This window comes from Canis aureus, chromosome 38, assembly GCF_053574225.1.
Source record: "Canis aureus isolate CA01 chromosome 38, VMU_Caureus_v.1.0, whole genome shotgun sequence".
Classification (NCBI taxonomy): Eukaryota; Metazoa; Chordata; class Mammalia; order Carnivora; family Canidae; genus Canis; species Canis aureus.
The window spans coordinates 11,441,551-11,465,691 of record NC_135648.1 but is presented as its reverse complement, the minus strand read 5'-3'; the positions used below and the strand labels follow the sequence as shown (position 1 = coordinate 11,465,691).

Sequence of the window (24,141 nt, the reverse complement as noted above, 5' to 3'; positions counted from 1 at the left end):
GTTGATTTTAGACTGATTTTGGTCCATTATATTGTTGAGTCTTTCAGGACCCACAAAGAAACCTAAAATGTAAGTGTTTGTCAAAAACTCTTTACCTCCAATCTTGAATCTGGCAGAGAAGGCATATATTTCTAAGCTTGTCTTTATGCTTTGTAAAATGAAGCATGTTTCATTTTATTTCTAAAAGGAAATGGATGCAATAAAAAATATTACCTCTGTATCAGAATGTGGTGACTTTTTTCGATAGTCGACATTTATCAAAAAGGCCATGAAAATTCAGTGACCCTCACCTTATTTTTCAGAGCTAATTTTTAGATTCTGTTTCAAAAAACATAAACTATTCATATTTATTCTCTTTCTTTTTTTGTAAAATGGTATCTCCCTCTTTCAGATATGCCTGAGGGGGACTCTGGGAGTAACACGTGACCACGAACGGATTGAACACCCACATTCATGTCTTCATGAACCACTTCAGACACTCGCTCAGTGGGTTATGCAAGAGTTCCCACATAGATAGTGAAGTTATCAAAGTTAAAGAAGTGATGTTTAAAATTTTCTCTCTCTCTAACCCTAACCATAGGCAAAAAGGAGGCTATCCAAATGCACTTTCCACCTCCCTTATTTTGTTTTCATTTTTTTCAGGCTTTCCTCTAAATTGTCATTTATTGCTAGCTGTGGCAAATTTGTTATTCCTTGTTAAGAATCAACTTTATCGAACTGGAAATCTCATCCTCTTACTATTTATTAATATAGTTTTAGAAGAATCCTCCCATTTTGGTTGGTGGCTGCTCCGTTGGGTTTAAATGTGATGTACTTGTTGGCTGTTTAGTCCCATGGGGACTGTGCTGAGACAGACTTACCCAGGCTTCCTTTGAACACAGAAATGAAAATCAATAAACAATTTGAACTTCTTCGAGGAGAATTTTTCTTCTCTAATGAATATACAAGCTTGGTTACAGCTTAATTCAAAGATTGAATTTAGGGAGTGTTTTTGAATGCACCATAAGCATGACAAACACAGGCTGCAAACGACAAGCCCCACAGGGAGACTTAATGCTTAAAAAAAAGCATCATACTCATACCCATTCAAAGCTCACATAAAAATGAGACAACTCAACTGTAATAATATTTACTTGAACCAGTCTTGAGAAATGGCCCAGTGACTGCCCAGTGATACAATTTGTGCTGTCTATCCCCAAAGAGTTTTGAAAGCAAACACATATACAAATAAAAAAGAAATCAAACATGTAAATACTTTATCAGTTAGGATTGTTTTATATTTCAAGTGAGAAAACTCAACTTTGGTTTTGGTTAAGTCTCTATCCACGGACTCATGCGGTATTACCAAGACTTGATCTTTTGTTTCCCAGTGTCTTTCCTCCTGTGTTGTTCATCTCATCCATATTCTCCACTTCGAAGCAAGGCACTCCCACGTGACAGCAAAATGGATTCCAAGGAAAGCTTTTGTTCACACAAGAGTTGAAAAGGAGCCGAGGTCCTGTCTCTGGTTGACTTGACTAGGGTCATCTGCTCATTCCTATGTCTGCATCCCGAGGGATAGGATGTACCTGTGTACCTAGGCCGTCAGAGTTCATCTTTTGACATTGAGAATGGTATTGATGCCAGGTAAGTCTTGACGTGTTTCTCAGGGGTGATTTCTCAGAAGAAATTTGAGTTGAAGTTTTACCAAAACAGTGGTTAGGGACTCCTATATGGCCAAAACCACAGAGAGAGGCAAGTAAAACAGATCTGAGGAATGGTTGAATAAATTACTTTGCTAATGCCACTATTGGAAAGCATCCTTAAAAGTGTAGTAGTAAGTTGCGTTGTACCCATAATTTCTCACCAGTAGCTTGTAAGATTAAACACACGTGTTAGTGGAAAATGACATTTTAAAAATATGTAAGAATAAAGGTGTATCTGTATAAGCACCAAGACAATACCATAAATGGAACTAACTGCTTTACCAATAAAGTCTATTATTAAATACCTGTGAAAAATAAGATTTTGTACTTTTTTAATGGAAGTCACTTCAGAGACTTAATTTCTTTTCTTTTGATAGTATATTATCATTAAGGTTCTGATTTTTCCACATGGTTAAACAATATATCACAGTAGAGCCTTGAAAAGGGAAAAAAAATGTTACATTGTATATTCTCCACCTCCTATATTTTCCTCTGATCAAAGACAAAGGTCACACAGAGAGAGGGACCTGTAGGACTGATGTCTCTTTATCTTGTGTAAATCAAGAAAAACCATTTTCTGCTGGTTTATGACAAAGCCTGTTGAGGAATCCACAAGTGAGAGAATTCAGTTGTTTAATGATGGCTGATCGTTCGGGGTTTATGGGTAGAAACAAACCACCTGTCTTCCTGAGCCTGGTGAGAAGAGCATGATTTTGTATTCTAATGCCATATTCTCGCTTTGACTCACATCTACTGCTAGTATCTGTAGTGGTTTTACAATATGTCTGCAAAATCTTCACTGCTCTTCCCTCTAAATGTTGGAGCCCAATTGCCATCCTCTTGCACTGTAGGCTGGCCTTATCGACTCACTTCAAATAAATATAACATGTGAAAAAGTTATGACATTTCTGTCTTAGGTCTTTCAAGGAATTATAGCTTCTTTTTACATCTCACTTTCTCTTTTGGACCACTCTTGGTTCAGGGAGCCAAGGCCTTATGGCAAGGACACTTCAGCACCCTGTAAGAGTCCTTGTGTAAAAGAATAAAGGCCCCCTGCCTATTGTCAGCAAGAAACCTAGGTTTCCAGGGGCACCTGGGTGGCTCAGTCAGTAAAGCATCTGACTCTTGATTTGGGCTCAGGTCATGATCTCAGGGTCATGACATTGAGCCCAGTCTTGGGCTCTGAGCTCCATGGGCAGCCTGCTGGAGATTCTCACCCTCCCTCTCTCTTTAACTCTGCTCCTCCCCCCATGCACTCACTCTTTCTCTCTCAAATAAATAAATAAATAAATCTTAAGAAAAAAAAGGAAACTGAGGCTTCCTGCCCCCAGGCCTTTGAGTGAGTCATGTTGGAAGTGGGTGCTCTAGCCCCAGTCAAGCTTGTTTTCTTTCTTTTCTTTTCTTTTCTTTTCTTTTCTTTTCTTTTCTTTTCTTTTCTTTTCTTTTCTTTTCTTTTCTTTTCTTTTCTTTCTTTTCTTTTCTTTTCTTCTTTTCTTTTTTTTCTTTTTTTCCTTTCTTTTCTTTTCTTTTCTTTTCTTTCTTTCTTTCTTTCTTTCTTTCTTTCTTTCTTTCTTTCTTTCTTTCAATTTATTTATCTTAGAGAAAGAGAGAGCATAAACGGGAGGGGCAGAGGAAGAGGGAGAGAGAATCTCAAGCAGACTCCTTACTGAGTGCAGAGCCTGACTCAGAGCTTGATCTCATGACCCTGAGATCACAATCTTACCTGAAACAATCTGATGCTTAACTGACTGAACCACTCAGGTGCCCCCCAGGCTTTCTTTTGACTGTAACTCCTGCCTCTACCTTGTCCTCCCCTCCCGGAGCCACCCTGAACCAGAACCACTCAGCTAAACTCTTCCCAGATTCATACAGCAAATGTGTGAGATAATAAACATTTGCTGTTTAAGCCTTTAGTTTGGGGGGTAATTGGTTATGCAGCAGTAGATACGTAATTCAGTGCCCAATCTTATTTTCCATTGCTCATCGAGATGCAAACTCTCCTGACATGTATCAGCCAATGAATTAGCCGGTAAAGCAGTCAACCGATTGAGTATATATTCACTACTCACTCCTTCCCTGACAGCATAATCTCATATTTAACTTCAGCACCTTCCTTATCTCATCTCACCTTCTTTACATGTCTGGTGGTATTTTAGTCAGTGGCATGCAGTTGAGCACATAACGTCGCTTTAATTGACTTATATATGTTATATTTGGCTAACTTCCCAAAAGGCAGAGGTCTTTATATTTTAAAATATTTCTGAATGCATTTCTGGACTCCATAAATCTTAATTAATTGAAGTAGCAAATTACTTCCTTCAAATTGCTTGACTCCCAAGAAAATTAAAGAAGTGGCTCTGTTTGTTTTGAAGTAAGTGCGGTGTTGCAGTTTTAGGCAGAGAATAGTCTGCTTTGCCCATATCCACCACTTCCCACTTTGCCCTTGTCTAGAGTAGGAGTCAGCAAGCTGTTTCTGTAAAGGGGCAAAGAGTAAATATTTTTGGCTTTGCAGGCCAGATGCAACTAGTCAACTGTTGCATAGTGTGCAGGCAGTGTGAAGGCAGTGATAGACAATAAGTAAATGAATGGATGTAAGTGCATTCCAATAAAACTTTATTTATAAAAGCAGGTGACAGGAGAGCTTGGGCCTATGGGCTATAGACCCAATATAGGACCCAGGGCGTAGGGTATTTCTTAATATTATTCTATCATCATAAAAATCACCTGGCCTATAGTCATAAAAATCGCCTGAAAAGCCTTTTTAAAATTATTAAAAAAAATTTTTAAAAGATTTTGTTTATTTATTCATGAAGAAAACACACAAAAAGAGGCACAGACACAGGCAGAGGGAGAACCAGCCCAGGACTCGACCCAGGGACCCAGGGATCACAACCTGAGCAGAAGACAGATGCTCAACCACTGAGCCACCCAGCCATTCCAGAAAGCCTGTTTTAAAATAAACACAGGCACCTGCAAATGTGTTTTAAATAAGCACCTCTGGTGCTGTATGTAATCTGATAAATTTAGAAGAACTGAAGAAAAGACTCAACCTTACTGTTTTTCCCCCCTACCAGGGGGTACTTTCCCCTGAGAGATGTGTGAGAGAGAAGTGAGGCAGGAATCAAAAATCATATTTCTGATGACTAGGATTCCTATGATTTTGCAAGGCCACACGCTTCATCTAAGGACTATTATGTGTCTCATACTTACACTGCTAAATGTTTTATGGTAGTAAAGACAAACAATGAGTAAATCACCACTTCCCTATTTCATTAAGGAAAACATTAACGTCCCAAGAAAAACTTCTGGACTTTCCACTTGGTTTAAAGGATGCAGTCACCCTGACAGCTCTTTTGTATAATGTGTAATTTTCTTAAAAAGATAGTTGCTTTGTAAGATTAAGATCCTGAAGATACAGATTTCAGATACATAACATGAAATTAGGTGTAGGGCAGAAACAATTAAATCTGACCTAAGTTTAGCCAAAAAGGTGGCTCATACTTGCAGTACTGTGCTGGGATTTCAAATGTGTGATTTACCTGTTAAAAATAAAATTTTAATTGCAGTTTTGGAATGGATATCCCATATCCTGGTCCTAGTCCATATTGGTGAGGGATGTAGTGTCTTTCTATTCCTTTTTGAGTGAAAATTTTATGTTATAATTTCAATAAATACGATCAAAGAGGAAAAACTAACGCTATTAATTGCTCCCTGATTTTCCATTTCCACACAAATATTCAGATACAACATATCATAGATAAGGTTGTAGAGAGCATGATTTGGTTCAATCATTTGAACGTTACTGACATTTTGGAACATTTTTGTTGGTGTGGCCTGTCTTGTGCATGTGGTAGGCTACTGACCAGCATTTATTGCTTCTACCTACTAGATTCCAATAGCAGTCTCAAGTTATGAGAATCAAAAATGTCTCCAGAGATTGCCAAATGTCCCCTGGAGTGGGGGGCAAAATTGCCCCTGGTTGGGAAGCATTTGATATCAAGAGCTGTGAGCAAAGTAGAGTATGGAGATAGTTTTCCAGACATCTCATATTAAGTCCCTGCCCTCAAATTTTCCTGAAATAGATAAGGAAAAGAAGCGTTCATTCAAGCTGTAATTATTCATATAATTGACTCAATTCTTCTCTTTGCTTTCCATGTGTGAACACCAACTTAGTTCTCTTGGGAACTGCTCAGGGAATCAATTCTATAGGAACACCTGGGGACCATCATCCGTGGGATCCCTCAGTAATGATTTTCAAACACCCAAATGTTAGAAAAACCATTTGAACACACTGACCCAAACCCACTGCATCTTAACAAATCTATACCCAGAGAATGCCAGGGACTATGAGTGAGAATTAGGCAGCATAGACCATCTGTGTTTTAAAAAATATATACCACAAGCTCAGTGAAGAATTTATTTTTAGGCTATTTATGAATGGGTTTATTTTGAATGAAACAGGAGAAGCCTAACCACCAAATAAATGAACGTGCTGAAAATTTCCTCTTAAATTGTATTTACTGACATTATTTCATAGTAATGAGGTTTAGAATGCAGTGTAACAAACTGTTTTGGTTGAATTGTTTCTACGTGCCCCCTGCCAAATTCATATGTGGAAGCTCTAAGCTCCAAATTTCAGAATGCAATTATGTTTGGACATAAGGTCTTTAAAGAGATAATTAAGCTAAATAAGATAGTTAGGGTGGACCCTAATTCAATATGACTCATGTCCTTAGAAGAAGAGAAGATCTAGACGTAGACATGTGTTCTGTGTCCAGACATGTGCACACACAGGAAACACCATGTAAAGATAGAGTGACAAGGTAGCCATCTACAAGCCAAGGAGAGAGGCCTCACAGGAAAGCAAATCTGCTTATACCTTGGTCTTAGACACCTAGCCTTCAGAAATGTGAGAAAACCAATATCTGTTGTGTAAGCCACTCAGTCCATACTATTTTGTAATGGTGGCCCTAGCAAAGTACTATGGGTAATTGTATTTGTTCCCTCATGTCATAATAATATATATGAATATGGTCATTATGATAGGAAAATGACCAGTTCCCTAAAATTATCCCTCCTAACTCTCCACCCAAGTCAAGACAGTAAATCAGCAGTGTATTACCTTCCCAAAGCAATGTCAGAGTTCAGTAATATCATTAAAAACCAGAAGGATACAGGGATGGTGGTCTCTCATCTATCCATTTAGCTCACCTGTTTGGGCTCAGCAAAACCAACTAGATTTTAGCAGATGATAATGAGCTTCTGGAAACTTTGCTAGTTATTAGACACAGTTGCAGGTATTGTCTAGATACACCGCCTCTTGTGCTTGGTATGTAGGTATTGATTTGACAAATTCTTTCTTCTCAAAACTGTATAATGGGAAGGATCAAAAGCACTTTTCATTTACACGGCAGGGGCAGCACTGTACCTACATTACCTTGTTGTGAGTTATGTTAACTCTCCTGCCTCTTGACATAATGTAATAATCCGTGGGGCCTCAATCATCTTTATACTGCATGCAACTTCACACCAGTCCACTCTATTGATGGTATCATGTTAACTAGCCTTGAAGAACAAGAAATGTCAGGTATGCTGTAGTCTTGGTAAGACATCCGAACACCACAGAGAGAAAATCATAAAGATTCATGGACCTACCACACTGCTGAAGATTTTAGGAGTTTAGTGGCCTTGAGCATGCTGGGATAGCCCATCTGAGATAAAGAGCAGATTATCTTACCTTGTGCTTTCTACCATTAGGAAAGAAGCTCAATATCTATCAGATCCCTTTGAATTCTGGAAACAATGTCGTGCTGCATTTGGGAATACTATGAAGCTTTTGTGAAGTTTCCTGTTTTGAATGAAGTTCAGAGCAAGAAGGAGTCCTGGTAGTCCAGACTGTGGTAAAAAGCTTCTCTGATGCTTTGGTTGTAGCAGCAAATCCTACGGTGCTAGAACTGTCTGTGATGGATAAGATTGCTTGCACCACGTCCCTGGATGTATCCCTTGGTCCTTGCATGCATCCATCGTGCCTCTCCTACAGGAGAGCCAAAGTTCAGAACCTCAGGGTGCTAGGATAAGACTATGCTGTATGGGGCAAAGTTCTAGACTATGTGTGTAGAACAGCTCCTGATTCACTGCTTGGCCATGGTAGACACTAAGCATCTGACCACAGACCCAGATGACTCTTCCACCTGAACTACGCATCACTAACTCCATATTAATGGATTCACTTATACATTTGAATGGACATGGCAACTATTCATTAGGAGATGGCAGGGATGCATGCAAGGATCAAGTTAAACAGGTGGAGAAAAAACAAATAAATTACATGGAGATGTAATCTGCTCAGATGCCCTTATCACCTACCTGTGCTGTTCCACATGACGCTTCTTTCAATCCATACCATGGCCTCCCTCATTGGTGGTGAGTATGTGTGTGTTGGGGGTTAGAGAGTGGTTTTTCCATGACCAACCAATAGAATCGAAAAGGACATAGTCCTAGTTTATAGATGAACTGGTGCAGTGTTGGCTTTAATTGGAGATAGACCACAGCTGCATTACAGTCCCACCTGCGGGACCCCTGGAGGACAGCAGTGAAGGAAAATGCAGTGGATGGAGCTTTGAAATGTTCACTTAGTTGCATATGTCATATGAAGGGAGATGGCCTGAAGTCCAAAATACAGATATGTATTGATTCCGAGACAGGAGCAAATGGTTTAAGGGTCACTGGTCAGGGTCACCAAAAGACTAATACTGGAAGATCAGTGACAAAGAACTCTAGGGAAACATTATGCAATTGGACATATAGAGGTGGGTCCCAAGCATCTTTGTGAATATCTTTGTGTCTTCGTTTTTTGCCCACCAAAGAACATCTCTACTGCAGTAGAGAGTCTCATCATCCTGCCAGGTGTATAGAATAATCTTTCCTAGGGATGTCAGCCAGGATTTCTTAATGATCACTTCAGTGCAATGGGCCCATGAACAGAGTGGCCATGGTGGCAAGTTTGCAGATCATTCTGGGCTTAGTATGAGTTCCCTTTCACTAAGATTGCTCTTGCTGCTGACACTGCTGAGCACCCACCTTGCTGGCAGCAGACATCAATGCTGAGCCCCCGGATATTGCCCCACTGACAAACTAGCCAGCTGGTAGTAGGTCAAAAGTAGCTCTGCCTTTCTGCCTTGAAAAGGCAGGCATTCGTCTTTCCTCACACTGATGCATAATCTGAATCTGGGTTTTCCTTCCCTGCCCTCAGTGCCTCTGCCATTCAGACACATATAGAACCTGAGGGCTTACAGAATGGCTCAGCCATCAATATGAGAGCCCATACACTAAGCCTTAGACCAAAGGACCACTTTTGTTACAAAGATGTGATAACGGACTCATGATCATGGAATTGACTGGGTTTACCATGTACCCCATTATCCAAAAGCATTCAGCTATTGAAGGCTTAGCTAAGGTGCAGCTGGGAAATATATTATGGGTGTGGAGGGCTATCTTCTATTCTAGCATGAAGTATATTCACTGAACCAAAGGGTGGTGTATGGATTGGGCCTCTAATAATTTGAATACAGAAATTTGGGAACCTAACAATGAATGTTGGAATGGACCCTCCCAACTAACCCACTCAGTGACCCAGTTGTGGAATATGGGTCTCCCTAAAGCTCTACCAGAGTAGATACCTGGTTGTCACAGGTGGGACGCTTCCTTCAGAGGAAAGAGTAAGGATTTCGCTGTAATAGAAGCTTTGACTAGCACTTGGCCACTTTGGACTTCTCATGCCAGCACAACAGCAGGAGTTGCTAGAATAATTGTAGCTGATTATCATGAAGAGCAATTGACCCTGATTACCATGAGAAGTTTGGCTTGCTACTACACAACATAATTAGACAGGGAGGAGTATGTCTGGATCCCAGGGGAATCATTTTTAAAAAAATTTCCAGGCCCAGTAATACTGTTAATGGACAATTATAGCAGTTGTAACCCAATAAAGAAGGGCAACTAATGTCTCCGACTCCTAGGGGAGAAAGGTCCAGACCACTATACCAGGCCTTAGGGCTTTCAGGAGTTTGAGTGCATTATCATCTGGAAGGTGACTAGGAAACTGGGCATGTGACTCTCCTCTCAGAGAGAAATAAGGGCATCCCATTCACACACACACATACACACACACACTCATACACACACACACAGGAGGTTCCATATTGTAGTTTGGGAACTGGATATAAACTGGGAGTGTAAAAGTATGTCTGAGTGGCACAAAACTTAACTCTATTAAGCATATCTTATTTGCTTCCTCAGATCTCTCAGTCTTACCTGCTTCATAGAACTTCAGCTACTTGTTCTGCATCATCACGATGGCCTAAATCCGTGGTTCAGCCACCTGAAGCCTATCAACCGCACACCTGGAGTTTCTGACTTCTTTTTGACTTCCAAACTTGACGAAAAAACACATCACAGAGTGAGGAATCTGGATTCCCAAGTAGTTGCCAAGGGGCCCCAATCATATGCCCAGAGTGGAAGGTAGTTATCTCCCTATGGGGTGAAATTTAACCAACGCCAGGAGATGAGAAGGAAACAACTAGATAAATTCCTTTTCTCTCAAAGGAATTTATTGTAAGCATGGTTTCTCAATAGTCAGCCTGTGGGAATATATCCTATTCAGCTTAGTCAGTGATATAATGGGGCTGGCTCCTACCATCTTGTGAGAGCCATTTGTATGCATCTCTTTCCAACGATGTCATACTGGTAGCTTAACATCAGTGAAAACAGGACTATTTGTGCCACGGAAACTAGAGAACAGTAGAAATCAGGGCCTTTCCTCCATGGTGAGCTGGCTGTTAAATATTTACTCCACCCGCCACTGAGCCTAATGGACATACCTGCTGAATGTCTTGGTGGGTCTCTTTGTGGCTCATCATGAAGCCAGGAGCATAACTGTAAGGTGTCACCTAGCATTGTTACCCACCTGTTTGCTGCTTGGTGTTCTCCAACTTTCCTCTCATTGTCATCGTGTATCATCTACCAAATAAATCATTGGCATTTAATCTGTTTCAGGCTCTGTTTACTGGGAAACACTGAGGCAGGAATTAGACGGAGTCGAGTGAAAGGGTTTCAGATCTTTGTCAACACAGGCAGCTGTGGAACCCATGGATACACTGTGGGAACTTTGTCTAGCAGCTACATGCCCACCTGAGAGCGAGTGAAGACAGTTGGTGAGACTTGCTCCAGTTTGGATAAGTGAGAGATGGTCCCGTACGAGAGAGATTCTGGGCTGTTGTGTTTCTGTAGTTGAAGTGGTTGGTCTGGATTTTTCACCATGCCTACAGGGTGAAATACGGGAGAAGGGGAAGGACTGGGAGATCAGAACCAAAACTCACCAGAGTTACTCAGGAGAGCAAAAAGCTTATTTAACAAACAGGGAAGGGATAAGTAACTTATTGGAAAATAAAGTTTGGTGAGTATTTCTCCAAAACATATCAAAACATATGGATATGCAAATCCATACATATTAGCCCACCATTTTCTTTTATACCTCTTCCGCTCTAGCCACTGGATCTTCTTGCTGTTTCTTAGATAAGCCAATCTCATTCTGCCTCAAGAGCCTCATAGATTCTATGCCCAGTCATTCATAGGGCTTTTTATCTCAATTATATCAAGTTGCAGCTCAAAGATGATAATCTTCTCAGAAAGATGGTCTGAAATTGTCCTATCTAGAATATTCCAATTGTCTCTCTTCCCTTACCCAGCTTTATTCCTCTTTATGACCCTTATCACAATTTAACATTATTTTATTTACTTCTTTTTTTTTTTTTTAAAGATTTTATTTATTTATTTATTCATGAAAGACTGAGAGACAGAGAGAGCCAGAAACAAAGGCAGAGGGAGAAGCAGGCTCCATGCACCGGGAGCCCGATGTGGGATTCGATCCCTGGTCTCCAGGATCGCGCCCTGGGCCAAAGGCAGGCGCCAAACCGCTGCGCCACCCAGGGATCCCTATTTTATTTACTTCTTTTGCTGTTTGTTTTTTTTTGCCTATCTTGCTGACTGGAATATACATCCTATGAGGGCAGAAATGGTATTAGTTTTTAATCTCCAGACTTTTATTAGTGCCAATACATGGTAGATCCTTTGTGAATGTTTGTAGAATAAATGAATATTTGTAGAATAAATGAATATTTGTAGAATAAATGAATAATTGATTCATTAAATTAAATTGTTTGTCATTAAGTAATCATTTTTTTAAGTAGGCTCCACATTCACTGTGGAGCCCAAAGTGGGGCTTGAACTCACAACCCCAAGATCAAGACCTGAACTGATATCAAAATTTGGACACTTAACCAACTGAGCCACCCAGGTGCCCCCAAATAATCAAATTTTAAAAATTAAAAATGATTAATTAATTAATCAAGAACCCTGTGCATGTCTAGTTCTCTGCCAGGTAGGGACACTAATGTTTAAGACTTAACTACAACTTTTGAGCAGCTTGCAGTTTCTTTGAAGTGAGAAGACATGGGCACACACAACACCTAAACAAACATACTATAATTTGGTGATTTATGTCAAGTTGATGATGAGCTTTATATTTGACAAGTGTTATGAGAGGTCAAGGGAGAGAGAACACAGTGCACTGGAACAGCTAGAGATTTTTGGAAAAGGTAGGGTTTAATTACAACCACGAGCACTGGTTTGATATAGGGGTAAAGGATAGAAAGACTATTGTTTTGCTTCCCCTTTCATGACCTTACCAATGCTCAATTTACTGGTATTCAAGCAGTCAACCCATTAAAAACCCCAAATAGCCATTTGTCTGATTACTTTGCCTACATCACACATGCACATACAAAAAAATCATCTAGGAAATGATATAAATTTAAGTTAATACTTACACAGCTCTCTGTTAAATTTTTAACTCTGTTGCATTGAGATGAATAAGTATTGATTGGTTTAAGTGAAATAAGGAACACTCGATTCAAGTGCTGAATAGTAACTGTATACCACTTTAGGAAGGGAAAAACAAGATGGATTCCATTTGTCAGAGACTGACTGATGTCCAGTCCAATGTCCTCAGTTGGTGTCAGCCTCTGATAAAAATGAAGCCAGTTGATTTATTTGAGTATTTTTTCACTGTGACTATTTGACAAAAAACCCATTTAAATTGCCCTCATCAATTGTACTCTTTTATCCTGGTTTCGGCTCTTATTTGTGCTGTCTTTCTTCCGAACGCTAGTATAAATTTTCTTTGCTTTAACTTTAAATTTTTGAATCCCCAAAATTTCAGGCACTCTAAGATTATTTATTTACCCTGGTTTTGAAATATAATAATTCAAAAAAATAAATCTAACTCTCCTCTCCAAAACATCAGCTACCAGCTCCTGAGGGTTCAAGCAGTTATAGATGGAGGTTCATAGATGAGATTCCCACACGCAATCCTTTTTTCCCTTGAGCTCATTCACTGATGCGTCTAAGACCAGGAGCATCCTCTTCCTTGCAGATTCAGTCCTCATCAGAAGCTCCTGAAGGAACACTGTTGTTCTTAGTGACATTAGAATGGAAGCTAGAAAGGTCCTTTATTTCAAAAACTATTTTTTTGGGATCCCTGGATGGCTCAGCGGTTTGGGGCCTGCCTTTGTCCCAGGGTGCGATCCTGGAATCCTGGGATCGAGTCCCATGTCGGGCTTCCTGCATGGAGCTTGCTTCTCCCTCTGCCTGTGTCTCTGTTTCTCTCTCTCTCTCTCTCTCTCTATGTCTATCATGAATAAATAAATCTTAAAAAAAAAACCCCTATTTTTTCTTATCCCTTAAACTTCTGATATATTAGTAACTATGTGCAGGACAGTAGGGCAACATCAATTCAGATGTTAAGGGGCCTGTGTTTCTTCTCCCATAGAAAAGGAAGGAGAGTTCAGCTCTTAGGAATAATTTATCAAGGCTGCTGTGGAAATTCTTCAGAAGTGAGACATTCTGAGAGGAATGTTTTCTCTTTTTGGGTTAAGAAAATGCCATAAAGGTATTCAGTGAATGTTCTCCCAAAATTTGATGATGGGAAGAGTCATTCTAAGATCAATAAAGAGCCAACCAAGTAAGACTAAGAAGCCAAATCCTGGTAAACTCAAGTTTCTCATGAGAGAGAAGCCAATCAGGACATTACTATTAAATATTTCAAGAAACTTGAACTTAGAACTAAAGAAAAAGAGACACTCAGAAGAATAGATAAGTGCTGAGTGTTGATTTAAAAAAAAAAACATAAGGAAGGAAGAAAGAAAAGGAAGGAAGGAAACAGTAAACCTTAGAAACACTTTTACTCATTGCTTAAAGTATAAAAATCGGTGCAAACCTAGATTTACAGCAGCAAGGTGTGTAAATCTATATCCCTGAATGATGTAATCCCACTGCTATACTCACTGAAAAAGTATTCCTACTTGAGGCCATAAGGATTAATGTTGCTCTCTTGGTAATACACCAAGAAACAGTTCAATGTCTTTTAAGACAAAGCAATATAACACTCTAAATGTACAAGCAACATTGCTCCAGGAAACACATTTGTCTGCCAGAGCCAAATAGTAATCCTAATTTAATGAACATCCCCCGTTTGTTGAGCCCATCGGGGAATGAAAGAGTCTTTTGGGAAAGCCTGAAAATGAACTGCGCCAATTGATTAGGCAGCTTTTTATTTAGGGGGAAGTGTAAGTGCCTGGAATACTTGACCGAAGGATTTGAGAGTTCTCTCAAAGTGGAGGCTATTATCCAAGATTATCCCCTCAATGTTGAGGGAAGGGGAAATAGTCATCTATATATTAGATACTTGCTTCCAGAAGAGTCACTTGTGTCTTTGTATCTTAAAATCACTGCTAAACACAAGGAACAAAACTCCCAGGCACAATCAAAAAGGGAACAATATTAGATTCATTCATTCTTCATTCATTCATTCATTCATGCCTAGGGTGTTGGAAATGCTTACCAGATAGTCTTTTCAAAGGGCCCTTTTGTAGTGAATTGAATTCCACATGGCAGGACCAAGAGAATTTAAAACAACTGGTACTTCCTGAAATATCTTGATTTTCACAGTAATGGTGGCTGCGGGGCTCACTGAGCAGGCTTCAGTCAGGAGCTATGGCAGGCCGCATATCATTATTCAGACAGTCCTCACCACCTCTGACACCAGCAGGCCACTTTCCTCCTCCTGAAGCCCTTTCTCTGGCAGTTGCTGTTGGTTTTATTTATTTTTTATTTTTTTTAAATTTTTATTTATTTATGATAGTCACACAGAGAGAGGGAGAGAGAGGCAGAGACACAGGCAGAGGGAGAAGCAGGCTCCATGCACCGGGAGCCCGACGTGGGATTCGATCCCGGGTCTCCAGGATCGCGCCCTGGGCCAAAGGCAGGCGCCAAACCGCTGGGCCACCCAGGGATCCCTGCTGTTGGTTTTAATGAGGGAGACAACATACTCTTCCAGAAAGGTTAAGCTGTCCCGGTCCAGGCTAAGGAGACACATTTTGTAGTCAGACTGCTTTGGACTCTTCTGCACCCTGCTCCCCTTGGATGCTCCCCTCACTCTTCTCTAAGACTTGGTATCTCATTTTCTACAGGACTATCCAGTGGTGGCCGGCATTCCCTTTTGCCTTAGAACTTCTGTGATAAAAGTAGCGCCCTTCCTTTCCCCCTTACGATCTCTGTGTTTATATATTTGTATTATCTGTGGATGAGGCTGGACACTGGGGAGGACACAGAGGTCTCTATGTGCCAGGATGTTGAGAGTGCCCAGATCTATCTGGCAACTTTGTCAGTATTTAGGAGCTAGTACATTTTTCACATGATGCCAAATGCTCACGAGCAATCGTGACAAATGAGATCTCGATTCAGACCCTTCTTTGAATTGGAAGCTAAGATCACAATTGCATGTTTATATCTCCCAAATCTCCTGAGAAATCATCGGTAGCATAGTATGGGATGTGGATTATTACAGTAATTGGGGGTGGGGTGGATTGTTCATATAATACAAACAGGGGCAGAAAGGATATAAATTGTTATGAAAATTTCTTCCTGGAAACTGGACTTGTGATATTTTATTGCCTGCTCCCAAGATGCCAGTAAGCGTCATGAGATCAATAAAATTCCCTAAGATTCAATGAGCCAGACGGGTCTCCATCTTCACTACATTACCCTGGATCCCAGGGAGGCTTTGGTGCCGAGTGGGGGTCCTGGTAGCTCTAACTGCCATTTACTTAAAATAACAAGTGATCTGTGAGCCTCCTGATGCCAAGGGAAGAAGCGGACAACAGAAATAAGGAATAGAAGTCACTTCTTTAATAGCTACTGTAGAAAATTACCATACAGATGGTGGATTAAAGCAATAGGAATTTATTCCCACGTGGATCTGGAGGCCAGAAGTCTGAAATCAAGGTGTCAGCAGGGTCAGCCTCCTTCTGGGGGAATCTAGGAGATGATTTCTTCCAGTTTCTGGTGCCTACTGACATTTTGTGTGGCTGTACCACTCCGATCTCTCCCTCTGGCCATGCTGCCTCCTCCTCTGCTACCCTGTCTTCTCTGCTTCTGTCTCTTGTAAGGATACTTGTTACCTGTTTCGGGCCCACCCAAGTAGTCCAGGGTGATCTCATCTCCAGATCCTGAGCTTAATTACATCTGCAAAGACTCTTTGTCCAAATGGTAACATTTCCAGGTTTTGAGGATGTGGACATGGACCTATCTTTTGGGTTCCCCATTAAGCTTGCTATGGATCCCATAGGTCAGGGTCTCTTCTAAGGATTTTATATATATTACCTTTGAATTTCAGAAAACAAACTCTATGATAACTCTGCCGGCAGCCGGCTGTGTTGCTGTGAATAAGTCATTCACCTGTCCTGTAGCTTCCTCATTTGTAAAATGAAGAACTTGGATTAGATACTCTCTGTTTCTTCCAGGCCTTACTTAATGATTCCAGAAAGAGGGTAGACCCTTTCTAGAAGGGGGTGCAGAGGAGGCTTTATTGAAAAGTCTACAATGTGGAAGGTGCCTCCTGGAGATAAGCTTCTGACTTGGTGGTCAATGTTAGCAAGAAAGCCTCCTAGCCACTCCTCTCCCCAAGTCCCATGTGTACACATGGACATCAAACATCACCTCCCACCACCCAAATACGACCTGACCCACTTCAAACATCCCCCCACCACCTAAATATGACCTGACCCCACTTCAAACATCCCCCCCCCCACCTAAATATGACCTGGCCCCACTTCAAACATCCCCCCCACCTAAATATGACCTTGACCTCACTTCAAACATCCCCCCAGCACCTAAATATGACCTGACTCCAAACATCCCCCCCACCTAAATATGACCTGGCCCCACTTTAAACATCCCCCCCCCACCTAAATATGACCTGACCATAGGCATTTTGATTTAATGCTTTTGTTCTCTTATGTTTCTGGCAACATAGACCCCCCCAGAGCAACACTACCCATCTTGAATTGTATTTCTATTTTTTATTCTATATTGTATTTCTATAACAGCAAAACCACATCTATGAAATTTTCTTCCTATAATGACCAACACAACACCTGAGAAAATGATATCATGATAATAATAATTGGTATCTAACATCCCGTTAAAGGAATCAAAATAATAATAAGTAAGGAATAGAAGTCACTTCTTTAATAGCTACTGTAGAAAATGACCATACACATGGTGGATTAAAGCAATAGGAATTTATTCTCACGTGGATCTGGAGTCCAGAAGTCTTACCAGAATATACAAAGCCTTAATTTGAGAAGACTTAAAATAAATAATAAAATGATTTTGTTCAGTTCTACATAGGTACTGATCACCCACAATCTTCCAGGTGTTATACTAGGACTATAGATGAATATAAGTCCCTGCCCTTCTTCTTACACACTCACCTTCTAAAGGAAGCCAAAACATAATACTTGTGCCCAAGCATTGGACCTCAAGTACGTGAAGCTGAAGGAACTTCTCATGGAAAACAAAATAGCAAACTGAATCAGGGATAAGACTGGGGAGAAGGAGCAAGAGGCAGAGCCAAAGCTTGTTGGCTTCATTGCTAAATCATGAGAAAGTGAATGCCAATCGCACTGCCCCTGAAACCCCAGAGGATACAACTACTCGTGACCATCAAGGGATTAATGGTGCATTCAAATTGTTCTCTCCAGAGGTTATATATGCACTGAGGCAGAGTGGAGGTCAGAGCTGCATGGCACCTAATGGCAAACCTCAAAATGCCCCTGCATTTTTCTGAAAGGAGGATTGATAATATCCAAAGAAGTTGGGGCAAATAGTCAGATGAGACATCTAAACTCCAAGGACTCAGGTTCCATGAGACCAACCACTGGGTTCTAGAAATGTTTCCAGTCCCCTGGCCAGATGTAGGTTCAATGAATATGCACTTTGGTTCAATGAACTCTACCCTGCAAGGAAGGAATTAGTCATCATACAAACAACAAGGGGTTGGGATTCCATGCTACGTGTGCCGAATGTCTCCACTAAATGTCAGGGTGAGCTGTGAACTTGGCAAACTCATCTTCATCCTCAGTTAACAGTTTTCTAAAATTCCCCAACAGACAGTGTGGCCTGGTTGGCAATTTGCTCGTAAGAGACCCGGAAATACATAATCGGTTCAGCTAAGCAAGCCCTTAGCTGAGAAAGGATTCACAAGAGAAACAAGGCTGACCAGGTTCAGCCTTAAGGAGACTGACAACAACTTCCCTTCTGGAAATGCAGGGAAGATCTAGAAGCAGCTTATGTGGAGGAAAGCCAATAAGGCTTGAGTGTGGTTGCACCGGGCCACAATTTTTCTGGTCATCATGAGAAATAGACTGTCTAAGGGAAAGCTCAGCATGGACAGAAGTGCTCACAGCAGCCCCAAAAACATGGCAAATCAAAGAACCACAGGTAAGTAATAAAAGAAATCTATAGTCATGCTGGTTGCCAACCTCAAAAAGTGCCACAGAATGTCAACACATTGAAAAGCCTAAAAATTTGGAAGAACTTTCATGTGACACACAGGAGACGTTTAGGGTCTGGGCCTAGCTCAAAATTCACAGTGCTTTGCTCCTAATGACATTTTTTTTTTTTTCTCCATGTAAGTGTCAAGGACTGGGAGATAGAAATAATAGTAGTAGTAATAATATTAATTTTAGTCAACTGAGGCTGTGCTAACAAAATACCATAGTCTGAGTGGCTTAAACAACAGACATTTATTTCTTACAGTTCTGGAGACTATAAAGTCCAAGATTAAGGTACAGGTAGATGCAAGACCTGATGAGGACTCTTCTCTGCCTGTAGTCGGGCACCTTCTTGCATCTTCACATGAGGGAGAGAGAGAGAGGGATCAGGTCTCTTCCTCTTCCTATAGGGCCTCTAATCCCATCTTCTCTCTGACTTCGTGTTATGTCCACCTCTGCTCCTCCCTACTTCCTGCTCTTTCCCAAACTCCTCATCCACCCCCTTTCTGTAGTGCTCGGTGTGCAGATCCCTGAAAACTGATTTTCCATTCTGTGGTGGAGTCTGTGATTGTGTCTCAGTCCTTATTATCTGAATTATACATATCTTAGGACTTTTCTATTTAAATATTTATATTTAAATATTTCTATTTAAAAATTTTCTATTTAAACTGTAATAATCACAGAGATATTATTATAAATTGAACAAATGTTCCATCAGAAGACAAATTACCTCCTTGGAAAAAGAAATTGTTAGTAGATGACATTAATACGTTGGCCATTTTTTGTATTTTACTTTGTGAGAACAGCTTAGAAAGGGCCATAGCTCAATATTCCTGTGGCCAAAATAAGCAATTAGTTCTGTGAAGCATATATACATTAACAAAAGGCTTCTTAAATTGAAGGCAAGGGGTCTTACCAATTGAACTTCTAAAAAAAATTCCATTAGGTAGTTTGTCATATATACTCAACCTTATAAAGGATTTTCTGAATGGACACCAGCATGCGAGACACTGAGTGAGATAAAAAAAGTCAAAAAAAGCATAAGACAGAACTTGAGGGCATGCGGTCTAGGCAGAGAAGAAAAATCAAGACTCATTGATTCATAAATATTCTTGAGCACCTATTAAGTGTCAGCAGTGAACTAGAAATATATCATCCCCGCATTTGCAGAGAGGAGAGTCTGGCCAAAGCAACACACTCAGAAAAAGAAAGACAAAAGCTTCCAAACATGACTCCTAGCCAACTTCAACCTTTTTTGTTAACAAAGGAACAAAAAGAGTAGTATCATGACTTTGTCATTCCATAGACAAACTTGCTACATAGATTAAATTTATTTAAAATCAAACTCCTCACAATGTCCTGAAGTCAAACATTTATAGATCGATGCAGACCCAGAATATAACGGTCAGAACATCCAACACAAATGACTCAACAAGTATATATCAATGTTTAGAAAATTCATGAGCTCTACTACGAGGCATCTCCCCATCAACTAATCTGCCTCTTCCTTATGATAATTACATATGAAGACACTGACTGATGAAAGAGAAACATTATTAAAGACCGTGTTCTTCCAAAATTGATATGTTGAAGTTCTTACACTCACTGTGACTATATTTGGAGGTAGGACCTTTACGGAGGAAATTCACCTTAAAATGGGCTCTAAGGTAGAGGCCCTAATCCATAGGACTGGGGTCTTTTAGGAAGAGGAAGAGATGCCAGGCCAGTGCTCTGTGTGTGTGCCAAGCAAAGGCTGTGTGAAGACACAGTGAGAAGGTGGCCATCTGCAAGCCATGAAGAAAGCTCTCACTGGGAACTGTATTGGCTGACACCTTGATCTCAGACTTTTTGTCCTAAGAACTGTGAGAAAACAAATGGCTGATGCTTAAATCACCAAGCCTGTTGTATTCTATGATGGTAGCCCAAGCATACTCATACCAAAATAAACTAATATTTATTGAGTACCTGTTATGTACCAGAATCTGTGCATCATAATAACAGTCAGTATTTATTGAATACTAACAAGTAAACATATTCTTAGGGCATTACCTTCTTTTGCATAGTTTAGGATAGCTTGCCACCACGTCCACGTTGCAACTATGAGATGAGGAAAGTAAAAGGAACAATCTCTTCCTTTAAGGCTCCACCCAGAAATTGCACATTATATTTGTTTGCATCCTATTAGGAGAACATAATCACATGGCTACCCACAGCTACAAGGGGAGTTGAGAAATGTAGTCTTCATTTTTTTTTCCAAATCAGAAGTTCTGCTACTATCAAAGAAGAAAAGAAGGCATATTGAATGACACCAGTCAATCTTTCCTATACCCACACCTTCAAATAGACATTCCTGAGTAAAATATTTAATGTTTACAACCCTGCTACTATGCTTCACCCTAGATCCTCTGATTAAACCATTGGAGAGTGTTACCACTTAGTTGGGGTTAATATTTTCTATACATCTTAGTTACTGACTCTTACTGCAAAGAAACCAGCACATCCTTTTGTTGATTAACCCCAGTTGTTTATTGCCCTTATAATGGACGAAACACAATTTTTTTCCATAGTCATAAAAGCAAAGTGATTTGCTTAAGGCTTCACATAGGTAGTAAATAGAATTACTGGGATATGAATCAAGATTTTGGCATTCCAAGTACAGTTTTGCTCCCACTTAACTACCAGATGATTTAGAAGTGCCTCCTAAAACACTGTAAGATTTACAAATGAACTAGTCTCCACATAATACAAGATATCACGTAGGCAAGTTGAATGGGGAAGACCAACCTGAACAAATGGGAAGAAGTTTTTGTGTTTCATCTGTTTCTGTTTTCTTAAATCATTTGATCTTCAATCACTAATATTCCATGATGTGAATGTATCATGTCTTGCTAAATCTCCTGTTACTGTCTATTTAGATTGTTTTCATTCTTTTTCACTGCTGTAATAAACCACACTGCATTAAACCTAACTGTGTATAAATATTTATATGGGGTGGATAGTTCAAAAGTTATACAATTTTTAAAGCCTGTGGACTGGCTTTGGCAATATTGCCAAGCTGCTGTCCAAAAAGACTTACTAATATTTACTTCCATCAACAACCTATGACCATCAGGATTGAGGTCTTAGACTGGCTCCTCTGGAAGCAAACCTGATGTGAAGATCCTTATGCAAGTTATTTATTCAGGAACTACTTCCAGGGGAGGTCATCAGAAAATGATAAACAGGACAGGGAAAGAAAGGAAGCCAGGCAGAGGTATGTTGTCAAGCAAAGTGCTACAGAGCTCAGGCTTCTGAGGTCCCTTGGGAGAACTCTCAAGAATAAAGTAAACCTCAGAATTGTCCCAAATGGAGGCAAGGAAGCTGGGCTTTCACATTCCAATGCCTGATGGTTTTTTGTCAAAGGCCAGCTTGTGGGAGACCTAAATCCCAAACATGTATGTTTTGCAGTAGAGAAGTTCCAGTAGCCTGAGGGCAGTCTTCCAAGTAAAAGCTCCAAGTCCCAGACATTAAAAGCACACGGAAGGGGTGCCTGGGTGACTCAGTTGATTAAGCATCTGCCTTTGGCTCGGGCCATGACCCAGGAATCCTGAGGTCATGATCCAGGGGGCTTGGGATCGAGCCCCAAGTCTGGACTTCCTGCTGGGGGGGGGGTTCCACTTCTCCATCTTGTAAAAAATTCTTGAGGCTGCTAATGACTCAAAATTTCTGAGGGAAGATCATAAGTGTGGGAGTTAGTCAACCAAGCTACAATCTCTATGGCTACAGTCAGTTCCAAAGTGGTGACATTTTGTCATCTCCCTCTTCTACCTCCCTTTCTAGATTTTTCTCAGCCACTATTGAAATAAACTATGATGTGACTCACTGATGCCCAGTACATCAGTGAAGGAACTTCCCCCTTGGCTTTATGTGGAATGGTCATGCTTATAGCTGGTCTTTTGATCCTTGTCTCAATACTGTGCCAGGATATTATTTGTTCCAAGCTTCTAGGAGCTATTCCAGTGGCATATTAGGACCTGCTCCAGGTGTCCTTGCCAGAGTGCTAAATACTGAGTCACAGGAAAGAGGCCCTGTATTAATAAACTCTCCCTTATCCACCATCTTGGTTTGGCATCCTCAATATTGACTTCTAGGCATCCTCCTCCTAGAAACCCAAGAATACATATTACTTATGCCTTACAGATCTTTTAGCAAATAATTTCTTCTTCCTTTAATCAGGCCCAAATTTCCCTAGTTTGGTCATATTGAGGCTGGACCCTAGTTATCTATCTACCGGTCAGGAAGAAAGGTCAGGAAGAAAGGTAGGGGGAGATCATGAGGACAGCCGGTATTACTTTTCAATGCATCTGCCTCAGTTGAGCCTTTGGAATCATCTCCAGGCATGAAGGGGAAGATTACCCTCTAGGCAACAAGAGTTGACAATTTTGCAGGCCCAGAGGGTTTGGTAGACTTCCTAGTTTCTCCACTCAGATGTACCTGACTTTCACTGTTCCCCTCTTCCCTTATTAGGGCCCTGATTTTGGTGTAGAGTATTTGCTAGGGTCCTTAAGTTCAGTCTTTTCTGAAGTTTCCTTACTCCAACAATGGAGCCCAGTGCCTGGTCTTTAGCATACTCTTTACTCTGCCTAAAGGATGTGAGGGTCTCTTTAAACATTCTTAAAGTCCAGCTGGCTTTCCTACTGTGTCTTATGTGGTAATTGACTGCCCTCAGCCTGTATTTGTGTCTCTTTGATGTATTGATAGCATTCGACAACCAATTTCACAGTCCTTATAATCATAATTTTTCTCGTTATCTTTTAAATGCAAGTCATGTTGTATGAGTCAAGGCCTCCTTGCCATTTGTATGCCAGCCCAACCTAACACAAGTGAAAATCATAGTAACTTCACCCTAATTCCAGGAAGATATTACTCCACTTAACACTAATAAAAGGGCCTTTGTTTTCAAGTGATCATTGAATAGCTAATTCCAGAATCTGGTCCCCAGAGTCCACCACCTAGGACTACTGTGGGTACTAGCCATCTTAGGGGAGTTTTGCAGAAGCAGTCCCTGAGATGGGGGTTCATATGCAAATAATTTTAAAAAATTCTCCCAGGAAGCCTAGTAAAAGAGCACACAAAACAAGACAAGAAAGGGAGGAAGTCCAGCGTTGGTGTGATCTCAGGAAACAATCTCGCAGAATGTAGATCTCTGAGGGGAACTCTGGTGCATAAGATACCCAGAACTGTCCCAGTCTGAAGCAAAGGGGATAGACTTTGGGACCTCTCTATTCATGAGTCTTTGGACAAGGGCCACCCAACGGTAATGTAAACTCCTAGGTACTTCCAGTTCTCTGCATAGTGTGGGCAACATGTACCCCAAGGGCAGTCCTCCAGGGCAGAGTTGTGAGTGCTGGTCCAGAGAAGAGCAAGCATGGAGAGATGGGTGTGGTGGAGGGAGGAAGGCATATAAAGGATTAACAGGGATCCTCAGGATCTGGACAGGCCACTAACCATGTCTGCTTAGAGCT

General features: G+C 40.7%; 1 long non-coding RNA gene across 2 annotated transcripts; it reads left to right on the top strand.

The window, feature by feature from the left end:
* Positions 1 to 363: 363 nt before the first annotated feature.
* LOC144307101 (uncharacterized) lies at positions 364 to 10,713 on the top strand. Of its 2 annotated transcripts, none has more exons than XR_013374062.1 (3): positions 364 to 1,626; positions 7,443 to 7,564; positions 9,962 to 10,713. It is a non-coding gene; the product is annotated as an uncharacterized LOC144307101 (long non-coding RNA). The 2 variants fall into 2 exon arrangements; XR_013374063.1 differs by having other exon boundaries at positions 7,443 to 8,108; positions 9,984 to 10,713.
* Positions 10,714 to 24,141: the final 13,428 nt, after the last annotated feature.